Source organism: Mesoplodon bidens (genome assembly GCF_964165515.1).
Source record: "Mesoplodon bidens genome assembly, chromosome: 2".
NCBI lineage: Eukaryota > Metazoa > Chordata > Mammalia > Artiodactyla > Ziphiidae > Mesoplodon > Mesoplodon bidens.
The window spans coordinates 170,364,534-170,379,468 of NC_138177.1; the positions used below are offsets into that span (position 1 = coordinate 170,364,534).

A 14,935-nucleotide genomic window follows, 5' to 3' on the forward strand; every position below is an offset into this window, starting at 1 on the left:
AAGCAGCCTCTGGGTGAAGGGCTCTGGAAGGAATGTGTGCTGGTCAGAGTAGGCTGCAGGTCAGACCCAAGGAGGGACTTCCCCAGAGGGCGGTACGCCAGGTGCTGGCATAGAGCAAGGCTCAGACCTCCAGCCGCTGCAGACAGCACCCCATCTCGACAAAAAAACAGAGGCGGGAGTGCCTGGGGAGGCTTGGCGTCAGCCCTGCCTGCTGCCAAGCCACTGCATCTTTAGGGCTGTGATGACAAGCCAGCTGTTCCCCTGAGCACCTCCAGCCTCAGCACCTCGGCACACTGCGTTCCCCGGTCTGGAATGTTCCCTGCTGTCCACCCGATAAAGTCCTCCCACCACCCTTCCCCCTCGACCTCAGCTCTGCTGGGCCGCCCTGCAGCCCAGCCCCAGCCCAGGCGGTGGTTACAGTTCCTCCCCAAGCTCCCAAAACCCAGCCGCTCAAGACCTTGGTCACGTTTATCAGGGTCAGAGAACCATGGGCGGTCGCCTCCTCACCATGGGGTGAGCTCCTAGAGAGCAGGGATCTTGCTCTGTGGATGTTGGCAGCCCCACGGCTGGCAGAGCCGGGTGCACAGCCGGCTGGCCGGGCAGGAATGTGGGTCGGTGGGTGGAAGGGTGGCGCGTCAATGGTGAGTGACCAAAGAGGCAGCTCGGCAGCAGGAAGCAAGCTCTGGAGCCGGGGCTCCAGGTTCAGCTCCTGCCTCTGCCCGTCTTGAGCCGAGTAGCTCAGGGCCAGTGACCCCACCCCTGGGGCCTCAGGTTTCTCATCTGCAAAGTGGAAGATGAATAAAATCCATAGGGTCCTTGTAAGGATTATATGAGTTCATGCACAGCAAGGCTTAAAACAGGGCCTGGGACACAGTAAGTGGACAATGAATGTCACCCAGCAGCCATGATCACCGGGCAGGGGAGGATGGAGTGAGGGGTAAGTGGGCAGGTGAGGGGCTGGAGCTGAGAAGAGACAGACCCTTCTCTGCCTACTCAGCCAGCAGCCATTTACCCTTGTGCTCATCACAGACCTGCCCACCTGAAAGGCCTACGAGGTCCTTCTAGCTCTAAGGCTCTAGAAACCAAAAAGCTTACCTGGCTGCTGTGCACCTCCACTTGGGGGAGGGGTTAATTAGGGGCTGGAGGTTCCAGTTCCTATACTCAAGGGGCGCTATGTTTCCTGAGAGGACCAGATTTGTCTGTCTGCCTGTCTCTCTCTCACAGACAAACATCCCACCAGGAGGCCTGATGCCTTCTCTTCCTCTTGAAGGAGAAAGAGAAAGAGACCACCTAGGGTCAGCCGGGAAGCTTCCATGGAGTGGGTGGGAGGAGAGCCAGGCTGGAAGGATGGTAGGGTTGAGATGAACAGAGAGAGAAACAGCGCCCCCTACAGGAGAACCTGAATGTGCAAAGGCAAGGAGGTAGGAATGAAGTATGTAGAGGTGGGGAGAAAGGCAGGAGCCGGCAGTTGGTGACAGAGGACAGAGAGGCAGCCAGGACCGACCACAAAGGGCTTCGCTCCCTGAGCTCAGCCTGGTCAAGAGCAGGCGCTTGGCATCCCCGCCTGACTTACACGTCTCTTGCCAGCCCATTTCACAGGTGAGGACTTTGCAGCTCAGATGGTCTGCCCCTCGCCCAAGGCCACACAGCACAGCTGGAATCGGAAGCCTCAGGGGTCTGGGTTCCAGAGCTAAAGAGTTTTCGGTGGCTTCCTGGGGTGCCTGGCCGGTCTGGATGCCACAGACGGGCTCTGTGGGCAGAGGACTGAAGCCAGTCAAGGTTCATCTGGTGGGAGGAGAGCTGGCAGCAGGGAGGCGGGGGAGGGAGATGGCAGGGCCCAGAGGCACCGTGCCTGGGGTGGCTGGAGCGCCTGGGCAGAGGGGTGTCAGGGATGGCTGTTCCACGGGCACACAGGCTCCCACCATCCCACGCAGAGGACATGTTCTGTCCCAGGCCACCTTGCTCTGAGCCAAGCCTGGGAGCTGAGTGGTGGGGTGGGGGGAAGGAGCATGTGCTGTGTGTCCCTGTTGTGTCTGTCGTCCCCTGCACTCTGGCACCTCACTCAGCACTCCTGCAGTGGGAGCCCCTCTGGTACCAGGAGACGTAGCCATCCCATCCTTACTCTCACAGTGGACAACAAGAAAAGGAAGGCACAGAGAGGGTATACAACCTGCCCAGGGTCACACAGCAATCATCAGCAGGGATAAGTCTCCCCATTAACCAGCTAAGATTTGGGAGGCTATTACCAGAAGCACAAGGCAGTCTGTGAGGCATAACAGAATTCCGGAAATCAGTGATTTCTGTCAACTGAAAAGCACATTTCAAACTGAGACTACTCTAGAAAAACCCTTACTTTATATACTTTGTCATTGTATTTGTAATAATAATAGCATACCTTTTCATAGCACTTACTATGTGCCAGACATCGTTCTAAACACTTTACCTATATTAACTCATTCAATCTCCACAACAACCTACTAGGTAAGCACTATTATTATACCCATTGTACAGGTAACAAAACAGAAGCACAGAGAGATCGTGCTTGCTCAAGGTCACACAGCCAGTAAGTGACCAAGCCAGAATTCAACGTCACCTGTAGATGTTTCTGTCTCCCAGGGCCAAGTATAAACTCCTAAAGCAGTCAGTAAGACTGAAAACAAACCACATTTGTTCTATCTGCAATATGTACATTATATGTTTGTAGATGAATGGAATACACACATCTACCATTTGACTTATACACTCTTCCCAAATGTCATTTTATTGTATGTGCATCACAGCCCCGAGGGAGGGCTTCTTATCCCTACTTTATGGAAGAGAGATGAGGTGACTTGCCCCAGGTCACACAGCATGAGAGTGGCCAAGGACTGACTGAGTCCAAGTCCTTGATCACAGGTGGCCTGCCCTGCAGAGGGGACGACCTGGGTTGTGAAGCAGAGACAGGGGGCGGGGTGGGGAGGACCTCGGCTGGAGATCTGGCTCCACCCCTGGACAGGCCAGTGACCCTGGATACACCCCTCCTCCCCCACAATCCCCTACTTCAGCTGGTCCTCATGCAGGACCCTGGACCACCGTGGCTCTTCCCCCCTCCCTGCCCCTGATGCTCCATGTGCTCTGGCAGCCTTCCCCTAGAATGGAGATGAAACCTCCATTCCATAGACAGCCCCACACAGGCCCTGTAAGAAGAGGCTGAGGCGGCTCTGGACTTCAGGGAAATAGGCCATGAACTTGTAACCTCCTGAGTGGCGGCCAACACAAGCAGCATCCCTGGGTGGCAACTGCCCGGTTTCTCGAATGCCCAGCTTGCGTCAGAACAGGGAGTACACGGATGTTCCCGGAGACAGGTCTCACTGCCCTGGGCCCAGGGTAATAGCACTCCTCATATTCCCAGAGAACCTTCCAGCTGGTGGAGGCTCCAGGCACTATTACATTTGATATCCATGGTAACCCTGGGAGGTACAGGGCAGGGATGCACCCCAACCTCCAGGCAGGAAATATGGACCCACAGAGGTGAGGGTCTCACCCAAGGGCGTACAGCTGAGTAGAGCCCCGAGATCGCTTACTGGCTTTGTGACCTTGGGCACATCACTTCCCCTTTCTGGGCCTCAGTTTTCTCACGGGTCCAATGGGGATAATCACAGAGAGTGCCTATATCACTGTGTTGTTATAAGAAGGATAATTGCACAATAAACAATGAGATCAAGGCCCAGGGCTTGGCCCATATTAAACACTCAAAAAATAAATGTTAGCTAGTAGTAAAGGTGATAACGAGTGTGCCAGGCACTGTTGTAAGTGCTTTCCAGGCATTCCTTCATCTACTCCTCACAACACCATGTGGTAGGTGCTATCATTGTTCCCACTGCACGGAGAAGTTAAGTAACTTGGCCAGGGTCACACAGCTATTAACAGGACACTATGAAGGGGGAAAAGGAGAAACTCATAATGAATGAAGCACCTATTATGTACTGGGAGCTTTTTGTTCAGCCTTCTAAGAAACCAGTCATGTGGGAATTATCAGCCCAGATCAGAAGAGAAAACTGAGGCTCAAAAGCAGGGAGGGAAGTGCGGGGTCACACAGCAACCATGTGGGAGAGCTGGGACGCAGGCCAGGCCTGTCTGGCTCCATATTCAGTGTGCTGGCTCCCCCATCTCAGTCACATGCCAGGACAACTTCCATCATGGTCACCATTATGGGCGGCAGACCCCGATGCCTCGGCCACCCCCGGTACAGGGAGCCCTGCGTCAGTGTGTCACGTGACCTCCCTCTGCCTGTGTGGCAGTGTGCGTGTGTGAGTTTGTGTGCACGTGTATGCGCGCGCATGCCGGGGTCCTGGCAGTGAGCGTGGCAGGGCTCCCACTGTGTGTGTGCCCAGCCCCGTGACCAGTCCTCACGTCAGGCTGTTCCCTCTGCCCCCAGGCCAGCTCCTCCTGGGCTTTCACGTGATTGCAGCTTCCTGGGGACCTCTCATATCTGGAACGGGCGCTCCCTCCGTAAAGGGAGGGGCTTCAGTCACACTGGCTCCCTCCCGCCCAGATCAGCCCCTCTGGGTTTATAATTTTACATAAAGAGGCTGAGATGGGTGGGGGCAGCTCAGGGTTACAAGTCAGAGTCCTGGCCAGTTACTCAAGGGCTGTTTTCTCATCTGCAAAGCAGTGATAATAAGTGCCATTCTGCTTCCAATATTGGCTTCTTAGGAGGGAAGGAACTTTGCAAACTGTAAAGTGCTATGCAGATGTTTCTATGGCTTTCTGTTGTTTCCCCTTCTGATGACTGTAGTAGATAGGTGCTATAATTTTTGGCCACCCAGAATCCATTTCCCTTTCCTGACAATACCACAAAGTTTCCTTGGGAAGTGGCTCTCCCTTTTCCAGCCAACTGGTTTGGGTAGGACTGATCCTACCTCCAGCGGCTCCAGGTGGGTCCTGACTGGCTTAAGCTCAAGACTCTCTCCACCTGGATGGTGTGTTGTGAGGGAGTGGGGCGATGGGGAGGGGCACTGTGTGCAGCCTGAAGATAAGGCAAGCTCTCAGAAGGTGGAGTAGAGAGATGCAGGGAATCTGAGTCTTTGATGATGCTGCTTGAGCCCCTGGATGCAGCCACGCCTGAAGCCTGATTCTGAACATCCAAGTTACATGAGCTAATTAATTCCCCATATTGCTTACCTTGGATTTTCTGTTACTTGGAACACAGAGTCTGACCTCAGAACTCCAGTTCAGCCTGTTTTTCTCAGCCCCTTATGTTGTAAGCAACCACATCATGTCACTCATCTAGTTGTTTCTACCAAAGGAAAAATCTTGCAAACAAGCTAAAGATGGGTCAATAAGTTTCGAGTGCATGGTAAAGTGAGGCCAACCAATACAGGCTTGGTTTTCTTCTTGGAATCTATAAACTTGTAGGATTGTAGGAGGTCCTTGGGCAGGATTTGCCTAAAAGCTCTACTGTGTGCAGGACTCGGACCCTCCCCTTCCAAGGTTGTTGTCAGTTGAGTTTAACAACTCTTTGACCACCAGGTTCCAAGTGTCTACTGTGTGGCTGGCCCTGCACTAAGGGCTGCAGGCACAACTTCTGCCTTCTAGGCCCTTCAGTCTAGTGATGATTGGTCACAATACACATTTTTACTATATTTTACACAAAGCCCTAGGAGGCTGGCATACAGGGGGGAAACTGCTGCATCCATTTCACAGAGGAGGAAACAGAGACTCAGAGAGGTGCAGTGATTTGCCGAACATCCCTCTGGTAAAGAGGGGCAGGGCTAGGCCATAACCCCGGATCTGCCTGCCTCCAAACCCAGTGCTTTTTCTTCTAGCCTTTGGGGTGGCAGGGATGGCACTGGGACTGACATTTCTTTGAGGAAGTCTGTTCCAGTTAGGGGCAATCAAAATGGCTTAAAAAGCTAAAGAATGCAGGGAAGCCAAGTATCATGGGCTTCCTGTTTGCCCCAAGAGTCTTGGCTCCATGAGAAGCCCCAGTACTCAGGCCCATCCAGCTTTACTCTCCTAAAGGACTCACCTCCTACAGGCTGTGGCCAGAGAGGGACCAGCCACAACCTTAAAATCCAGGCCCCAGATGCTTTCATGGGCAGCCCTTGGCACCCCAAGTGAGCTGTCCTGGCCTCTCTCGTGCCTCTGTCCTGCATCTCTAAGATCCAACTGACACGGCCTCAACATCCCCTCTCCCCTAGGCTCTTCCCTATACGTTATTCAACCAACATTCATTCGACCTCTGTTTATTGGGCACCTACTATATGCCAGGGGCTGTTCTAGGTGCTCAAATCCCTGCTGGTGGGGTGAGCAGACAATAAGAAAGTAAGTAAAATCAATAGGATGCCAGGTCGTGGTAAGTGAGATGGAGAAAAAGAACGGAGGGAGCAGAGATGGTATTTGCAGTTTTAAATAGAGAGATCAGAGAAGGTCTCACCACGAAGTCATCTCACTGGAGGCTTGTAATAATCCCACGCAGGCAAGAATGTGATTCCCAAACTGCAAATAAGGAAACTGAGGCTTCAGGATTAAATCGAGTCTACACATGCCCATCTAATCAGCTGTGGAGCTGAGATCCTGGTGCAGGGCTACAGCTGCTCCCCCACGTACCCTCTCCCCTACCAAATGGTACTAGCAGCCCTTTTGCAGGCCCTGAGAGGTAAAGCCACATATCCGGACCAGCAAGAGTACAGGGCGGGGCTGGAGTCAGCCCTAGTGCCACCCTCTGGAACTGCCTCTTAGCAAGACCTACATCTGCTTCCACAGGCCTCGCTCTTCAGCTTCAGCTCTGGGCTTGCTGAATCTCAGTCCTCCTCTTTGCTGACTCCGTGTCCTCCAAGACCACTGCTCTCTTTCCCAGAGCCCCTTTGGCTCTCTATCCCAGGTCACATGAGACGCTAATCGTCCAACCCACCCTTGTTCTGCCTCCTCAATTAACTTCTGGCCCATCATTAAATCTGCATTTGCATGAAACCTACAAAATACATCTTGTGGACGGCCTAGGCGGGCAGACAGCTGGCGTACATGTGTAGCGGGGAGGGGGAGTTTCTCACCAAGCTTTTCCATCTGGATTTGTTCAGTAATCTCCCAAAACCCCAGACTAATCTTTCTGAACACTGTGGCATAGCGGAAAGACCTTGACCATGGAGGAGCTGGCTATCGGGTTAAGTCCTGGCTGTGTAGCTTTGAAAGTGACTTTATGTTTGGGGCCGCAGGATCCTTATCCATAAAACAGGGTTACAGATCCTCATTCTGCAAGGTTGTTTTAAAGATAAAATGCAGGGACTTCCCTGGTGGCGCAGTGGTTAAGAATCCGCCTGCCAATGCAGGGGACATGGGTTTGATCCCTGTTCCAGGAAGATCCCACATGCCGCGGAGCAACTAAGCCCGTGCGCCACAACTACTTAGCCTGCGCTCTAGAGCCCACAAGCCACAACTACTGAGCCTGAGTGCCACAACTACTGAAGCCCACACGCCTAGAGCCTGTGCTCCACAACAAAGAGAAGCCACCGCAATGAGAAGCCATCACTGCAACGAAGAGTAGCCCCAGCTCGCCACAACTAGACAAAGCCCACGCGCAGCAACAGAGACCCAACACAGCCCCCCCCAAAAAAAAAAAGATAAAAGGCAAAAAAGAGTATCTGTTAAGCAATAAAATTTGGTAGACTTTAAAAAAGCATTTAGATAGAGCCTGGCAGACAAACATCAAGATTTTGTTGAATGGAATGCAGAAGTCTGTATAATGGTGAACAACCACCAACAGCACAACAGCTGCATTCATTGTGCTCCTACACTCGGAGGTAGGCACCCTTAATATCAACATTATTTTACAGAAGAGGGGAAAAACAAGCACAGGGAGGCTCAGTAACTTGCCTATGGTCACACAGCAGGCAAGTGACAGAGTTGGGATTATGAACCCAAATTGTCCAACCCCAAAGTATAAGCTCTTAACCATTATGCTAGGTTAGTAAATGAGGCTTGAAACACAGCGATTAAGTCCAGAACCTTCATTCTTAACCACTGTACCAGCTTGTCAGAGCTGAAAGGGGTTCTAGGACTAATCTAACCCAGCACTCTCATTTTTTTCCCAGCAGGAGCCTAAGGTCCAGAGAGGTAGTGTGACTTTCCCAAAGTCACACAGTCAGTTAGTTGAAGAATAGGACAAGCACCCTGGCTTCCTAACTCTTGAACCCCATGTCATCACTGAGTATCACAATGACCGTGAGAGGCCTTCAGGGAAGGAGTCTCGAGGATGTACCAGAATTTTTCCAGCAGAAGTGTAGGGAAGGCAGACTAATCAGAGGGAACAGCCCATGTGAAGGTCTGGCGGCCATGAAAGTCTTTTTTTGGAGAATAGTGAGCTGTGAGGTGCATGCAAAGGTTGGGGCTGGAACCAATGATAAGGCTGGTTTTCATATTAAACCATATTTCATATTTCCACATGGTTCTTTTATTGTTTAACACTTTCTTATTCTGTCTTATGTTGCTAATATATTTCCTTGTTTCTTTCGTATGTTTCTAATGTTAATTAAAAATTCTTGGTCTATCTGTTCTAATGTCGCTGACTCCAGTGCTATCTCGAGTTAGTTTGCTGTTTTTCTTTGGAAGCCTCTGTGCTCCAGCTGGTGATACAGTGGGGGTGAGGGTGCTGCATATACCATCCCTAGAAACAGTGAGGGAAGACATATGGCTCCCGGCCCCTCGTCCTCAAATCAACACCAGAGTAACAACAGAGCAAAAACATCACTAAGCCTAGGAAATCTTGGAGAGAAACGGAATCTCCTGGGGAGACGGAAGGGGGTTTTAACTTGGCGTGTGCAGCGCTGGAGGGTGGAAACGCAGCAGCCAGGAGAAGGGGCAGGGCCTAGTCTTAGCAGGTGGAGAACACTGTAGAAAAGACAATCGGATTTGAGCTCTGCTCTTGCCTCTTTGCATCAAGCCTTCTCCAGCACACCTCCCCACACCCCCTGCCCCAAAACATGCCCACTTGCCCTGGAGCAACCGAGACCTCACTTGCACATGCAGGGCCCAGGCAGACGGTCCAAGTATATGCCGGAGTAAAATCAGGGCTGTGCAGCAGGCACCGTGGAATTGCAGAAATCAAGAGGGAACTAATGGGGTGACAGGCCTCCACGGTCACTCCACCACCCCTTCTCTTCTGGACCTGGAGGCTGGTGGATTCTGACCTAGGCAGACAGCCCCCTCCCTTGGCTGCTTCTTCCTGGCATCCAGAAAGTGAGGCTCAATCCTGTAGAGTTAGTTACTTGGTGCGGGGGCTGGGGGTGAGGGTCGTGATGACAAACCCAGGGAGGAACTATGCAGTTCTGACACCTGGGGGCCTCCAATCTGGGACTGTCATCTCCTTGGGCTCATCAATGCTGACAGAGACCAGGGTCAGGCTTGGATTCTTACCCCAATAGGCAGCACCAGAGAGAATAGCTGAAACCCTCCCACTCCGAGGAATGAGCTCACGGGTTACAGAACAGGGAATCCAAGGAGTACACTGGCTTCAAAAGAAAAACAAACAGAGATACCACTGGAATTGGCCGTGTTCAACAGATGGACTGAGAATTTTAAAATAAGCATTAGATACACGTCAAAGAAATAAGGAAAGATATTAGTGAAACAAAACAGAATCTAAGAGAGTGTTATAGGACCCAAGTGGAAATATTCTATATGAAAAAACAGTTGAAATAACAAACACAATAGGTAGAATTAACTGCAGAATGGATACTGCAGCTGAGGAATGAAATAGGGAACTGGGATATCAGATGGAGGAATATTTCCAGGAAGAAGCCAGGAAGGATTAAGAAATCGGAAATATGAAAGAAATGGTAAAAGATCAGTTAAAAGTTAAAACAGCAGCCCTAATCCTAATCCATTAATTTGAAATGGATCATAAACCTAATTGTACAAATCTTCTTGTTTTCTTTTTTTTTTTTTTTTGGCCGCACCACACGGCATGTGGGATCTTAGTTCCCAGCAGTGGAAGCGCCGCGTCTTAACCCCTGGACGACCGCGGAAGTCCCCATAATCCTAACTATAAAAAAGCCAGAACCATAAAGCCTCTAGAAGATAACATAAGCAGATATCTTTGTGACTTTGGGGTAAGGCAAGGAGTCCTAACTTCATTTAAAAAAATGATAATTTGGACTTCATCAAAATTTTACATTTCTGCTCATCAAAAGATAGCATTAAGAAACTGAATAGACAAGACACATAATGGGAAAGAATACGCACAATACACATAGCTCCCAAAGGACTTGTATCCAGTAAATAAAGAATTCCTAAAGTTGCCAATAAAATGATTAACAACCCCCCCACACACAATGCGCAAGAGACTTAGCCACTTCAAAATGAAAACATGCGGGGCCTCCCTGGTGGCGCAGTGGTTGAGAGTCCGCCTGCCGATGCAGGGGATACGGGTTCGTGCCCGGGTCTGGGAGGATCCCATATGCCGCGGAGCGGCTGGACCCGTGAGCCATGGCTGCTGAGCCTGCGCGTCCGGAGCCTGTGCTCCGCAACGGGAGAGGCCACAACAGTGAGAGGCCCGCGTACTGAAAAAAAAAAAAAAAAAAAAAGAAAACATACGAATGACCAGTAGTTCATGGTGCTCCACATCATTATCATCAGGTAAATGAAAATTAAACCCGTTTCACACCCACCAGAATGACTAAAACCAAATCAAAATGACTTGCAAAATCAAACATTGGCAAGAATGTAGAAAAACTCATGGTTACGTAATAAAGTACACTGACTTTGGAAAAGAGTTTGGCAGTTAAACCAACATACACGTATCACATGATCCAGCAATTCCACTCCTAAGTATTTGCTCAAAAGAAATGAAAATACATCCAAAGGGCTTCCCTGGTGGCGCAGTGGTTGAGAATCCGCCTGCCAATGCAGGGGACACGGGTTCGAGCCCTCGTCCGGGAAGATCCCATATGCCGTGGAGCAACTAAGCCCATGCACCACAACTGCTGAGCCGGTGTGCCACAACTACTGAAGCTCGGGCACCTAGAGCCCGCGCTCTGCAACAAGAGAAGCCGCCACAATGAGAAGCCCTCACACCACAACAAAGAGTAGCCCCGCTCGCTGCAACTAGAGAAAGCCCTGGCGCAGCAATGAAGACTCAACGCAGCCAAAAATAAATAAATTATTTATTTAAAAAAGAAAGAAAATACACCCAAAAAGTCATACACTAAGTGTTCATAGGAACTTCATTTGTAATACCCCCAAACTGGAAACACTCTATTTATTTAATTTTTGGCGGCATGGCATGTGGGATCTTAGTTCCCCGACCAGGGATTGAAGCCACGCCCCCTGCATTGGAAGCATGCAGTCTTAACCACCCGACCGCCAGGGAAGTCCCTGGAAACAGTTTAAATATTCACTAACAGATCAATGAATAAACAATGGTGGTATATTAATTCAACGGAAAACCACTTGGCTAAAAAAGGAGAGAACCATTGAGGCAACAAACATAGATGAATCTCAAAAACATTATGCTAAGTGAAAGAAGCTAGACATAGAAGAGTATCTGCTGTATGATTCCATTTACATGAAACTCTAGAAAAGACCAATCTAATCTACGGTAAAAGAAATCAGAATAATGATTGCAATTTGGGAGGAAATAGACTGGAAAGGGTTGTGAGGGAACTTGCTAGAGAGATAGAAAATTTTTTTAAATCTTATTTTGGGGTTATGGTTACAAGGTAATGTAATTGGTCAAAATACCACATTGAATTGAACACTTAAGATCTGTGCATTTTACTGAATGAAATTATACATCAACCAAAAAAAAAGAGAGAGATGGAAATATAAGCACCAACATCTAGATATTAGGAGTCCCATGAGAGGAAAATAAATCAAAAGAAGAGATATTAGAAGAAGTAATTAAGACAACCTTGGAACTGAAGAAAAATGATAGATCTCAGTTTGAAAGCATCCCAAATACATCAGACAGGATAGATAATGAAAAACCCACACTCAGAAATATTAGAGTGAATATCAGAAGACACATTCTCAAAGTCTAGAGAAAAACAGATCACTTACAAAGGAATAAATAACAAATTGAATTGACCAAAGTACCAAAGGAAAAGAATTTGAACTGAGAATTTTATATCCAGCTAAACTGCCATTCAAATGTTAAAGGCTAAAAAAAAAAAACATTCAATGGCTTAGGTTTATACAAAAAGACACCCCCCCAAAAAAAATTTTGAAGTAACTACTTCAGTAATAGAAACAAATTTCACATATGATACTAAAGATACGTGAAAGCTGAGCAAATAACTTAGTAAAGTTTAGTATTTTTTAAAAATCCCCAGATCAAAGAGAAGAACAAGACAAACATATAATATCTAAACAACTCAGAACTGTAAAACCTAGACAGTTTTAACGTGCTGTCATGGGGGCTCAAAGGCATGTCACTGAAGAGTATAAAGGTTGAAAGGGAAGAGAGAGACCAAAGGGTATAAGAAAGTGCTAATCTTGTCTTTGCAGGGAAGAGCTACAGCTAACAATTCTTTTAAAGTAATAAAATATTAAAATGAAACAGAAAAAGCAAGATAAATTGAAATTAAAAAGTAGGATACACACACATACTTTTCAGGAACACTCAAACATTTTAAAAATTAATCACATACCAGACCACAAAACAAGTCTCACATTTTAAATAACAGGTCTTCACATAGTCCACATTTTCTGACCATTAAGTTTGAAGTTAGTTTGTAAAAGAACAATTTTCCATACACTTAGAGATTAAAAAATCCCTAAATAACTCATAGATCAAAGAAATGTCATAGTAGAAATTAAACACCACTTAGAACTGAACGATAATAAAACACTATATATCAAAAACTGCAATGCAGCAAAGAAAGTCTAAAAATTAACGAGCTAAGTTTCCAATTTAGGAAATTAGAAAAAACAGAAACTCGAAGAAAATAAAAGGAGATTACAAAGAGCAGAAATCAACAAAACAGAAAACAAAGATTAAACTGAGAAGATCACAGCCACAAGTTGGTCCTTTAAAAAAGTCAATAAACTTGAGGCAAGATTAATTTTAAAAAATAAGCAGAGGGAGGCCTTCCCTGGTGGCGCAGTGGTTGAGAGTCCGCCTGCCAGTGCAGGGGACATGGGTTCGTGACCCGGTCTGGGAAGATCCCACATGCTGTGGAGCGGCTGGGCCCGTGAGCCATGGCCACTGAGCCTGCGTGTCCGGAGCCTGTGCTTCGCAACGGGAGAGGGCACAACAGGGAGAGGCCCGTGTACCGCAAAAAAAAAAAAAAACAGAGGGAGAAAGAGATAATACACAATTATTACGGAAAAGAGGAATACAATAAGAAAATGCTACAAGCAACCTTACACTGATAAATATGAAAATGCAGATTAAATGCATACATTTCTAAAAATACATACATAACATACTAAAACTGACTCAAGAAGAAAAAGGAAACTAAATTTAAAGATTGAAACAGTAGTTAAAATCTTTCCACAAAGAAAACAGGCCAAGGTGATTTTACAGGTGAGCTCTATCAGACTTCAAGAAGCAAACTATCTCAATTTTACCCAGACTTTTCCAGAAAACAGTAAAAGAGGAAATATTACCATCTACTTCTATGAGGCCATTATTATTGCAATACCAAAGCCAGAAAAGCACAACATAAAAAATGAAAATCACAGACCCATTTTATTCATGAAAACTGATCAAATAATTCTAAACAAGATATAAGAGAATAAGCAATATACAAGTTAGACTTATCTTAGGACTGCAAGGATGGTTTAATATTAGAAGATCAAATATGTAATTTTAACTACATTAACAGATTAAAGGAGAAAAACCATATAATCATCTCAAGATACTTTCTGAAAGCATTTAATGCAAATTAATTCAACACAAATTATTATTTTTAAAAAGCTCTCGGTAAGTTATGAATAGAAGAAAGCTTCCTTAACCTAAAAAAAGCAATTTATAAAAAATCTGCAATACATATATATTAAATGGGGAAACATTAGAACATTATCTCTAAAATAAAGAACAAGACAAAGATATCTAATACCACCTTTTAAATGTTTAAGATTGTACTGGTAGTCCTAGACAGTGTAATAAGATGAGGAGAAAAGTTAAAAGCATAAAGATCTAAAAATACAACAGGAAACTATCATTACTTGTAACTGTCTGCATAGAATCTACAGACAAATAATTGGAAATAGAGTTTAGCAAATTAGCTTGATAAGATCAAATGCAAAAAAGCCTATTGCATTTTCGTACATCAGCTACAAAGAGAACTGGAAAACATAAGAAAAAATGGGTACCCAGATGGGAAAAAAGTTGAATTGGATCCTTATCCTACACTATACACAAAATCAACTGAACATGGATCAAGGTCTTAAATGTGAAAAACAAAACTTTGAAACATTTAGTAGAAACTGTAGGTGACAGCTTTCTGATCTTGGAGTTAAGGCACACTTTCTTAAATAAGATCCAAAAAAGCACTAAATATTAAATAAAACAGTGCTAGATTAGACTCTATTAAATTTTAGAATTTCAGTTTCCAAAACATCAGTAGACTCAGAAATATAAAGAACTATTACAAGGGAGTTCCCTGGTGGCCTAGTGGTTAGGATTCCAGGCTTTCACAGCCGTGGTCTGGGTCCAATCCTTGGTCAGGGAACTGAGATCCTGCAAACCACACAGTGGGGGAAGGAAGGAAGGAAGGGAGGGAAGGAGGAGAGGGAGGGAGGGAGGGAGGAAGGAAGGACTATTACAAACCAATAAGAAAAGAACAAAAAAAAAAGACAAATAGAAAAATGGGCAAGGGACTTCCCTGGTGGTCCAGTGGTTGGGAATCCGCCTTCCAGTGCAGGGGACACGGGTTCGATCCCTGGTCAGGGAACTAAGATCCCACATGCCTCGGAGCAACTAAGCCTGCATGCCTCAACTAGAGAGGAGTCT

General features: G+C 46.9%; 1 protein-coding gene across 2 annotated transcripts in view; it reads right to left on the reverse strand.

Moving 5' to 3' along the window:
* ALPL (alkaline phosphatase, biomineralization associated) overlaps positions 1 to 14,935 on the reverse strand; it is a 59,243-nt gene that overhangs the window by 29,661 nt on the left and 14,647 nt on the right. Inside the window, exon 1 of one of the 2 annotated variants that reach the window (XM_081220741.1) lies at positions 1,574 to 1,624. The exons of the other annotated variant lie outside the window; for it this stretch is intronic. The gene's annotated coding sequence lies outside the window, so the exon portion shown is untranslated. Of the gene's footprint in view, positions 1 to 1,573; positions 1,625 to 14,935 lie in introns of those variants that run through there. 2 annotated transcript variants of the gene reach the window in all.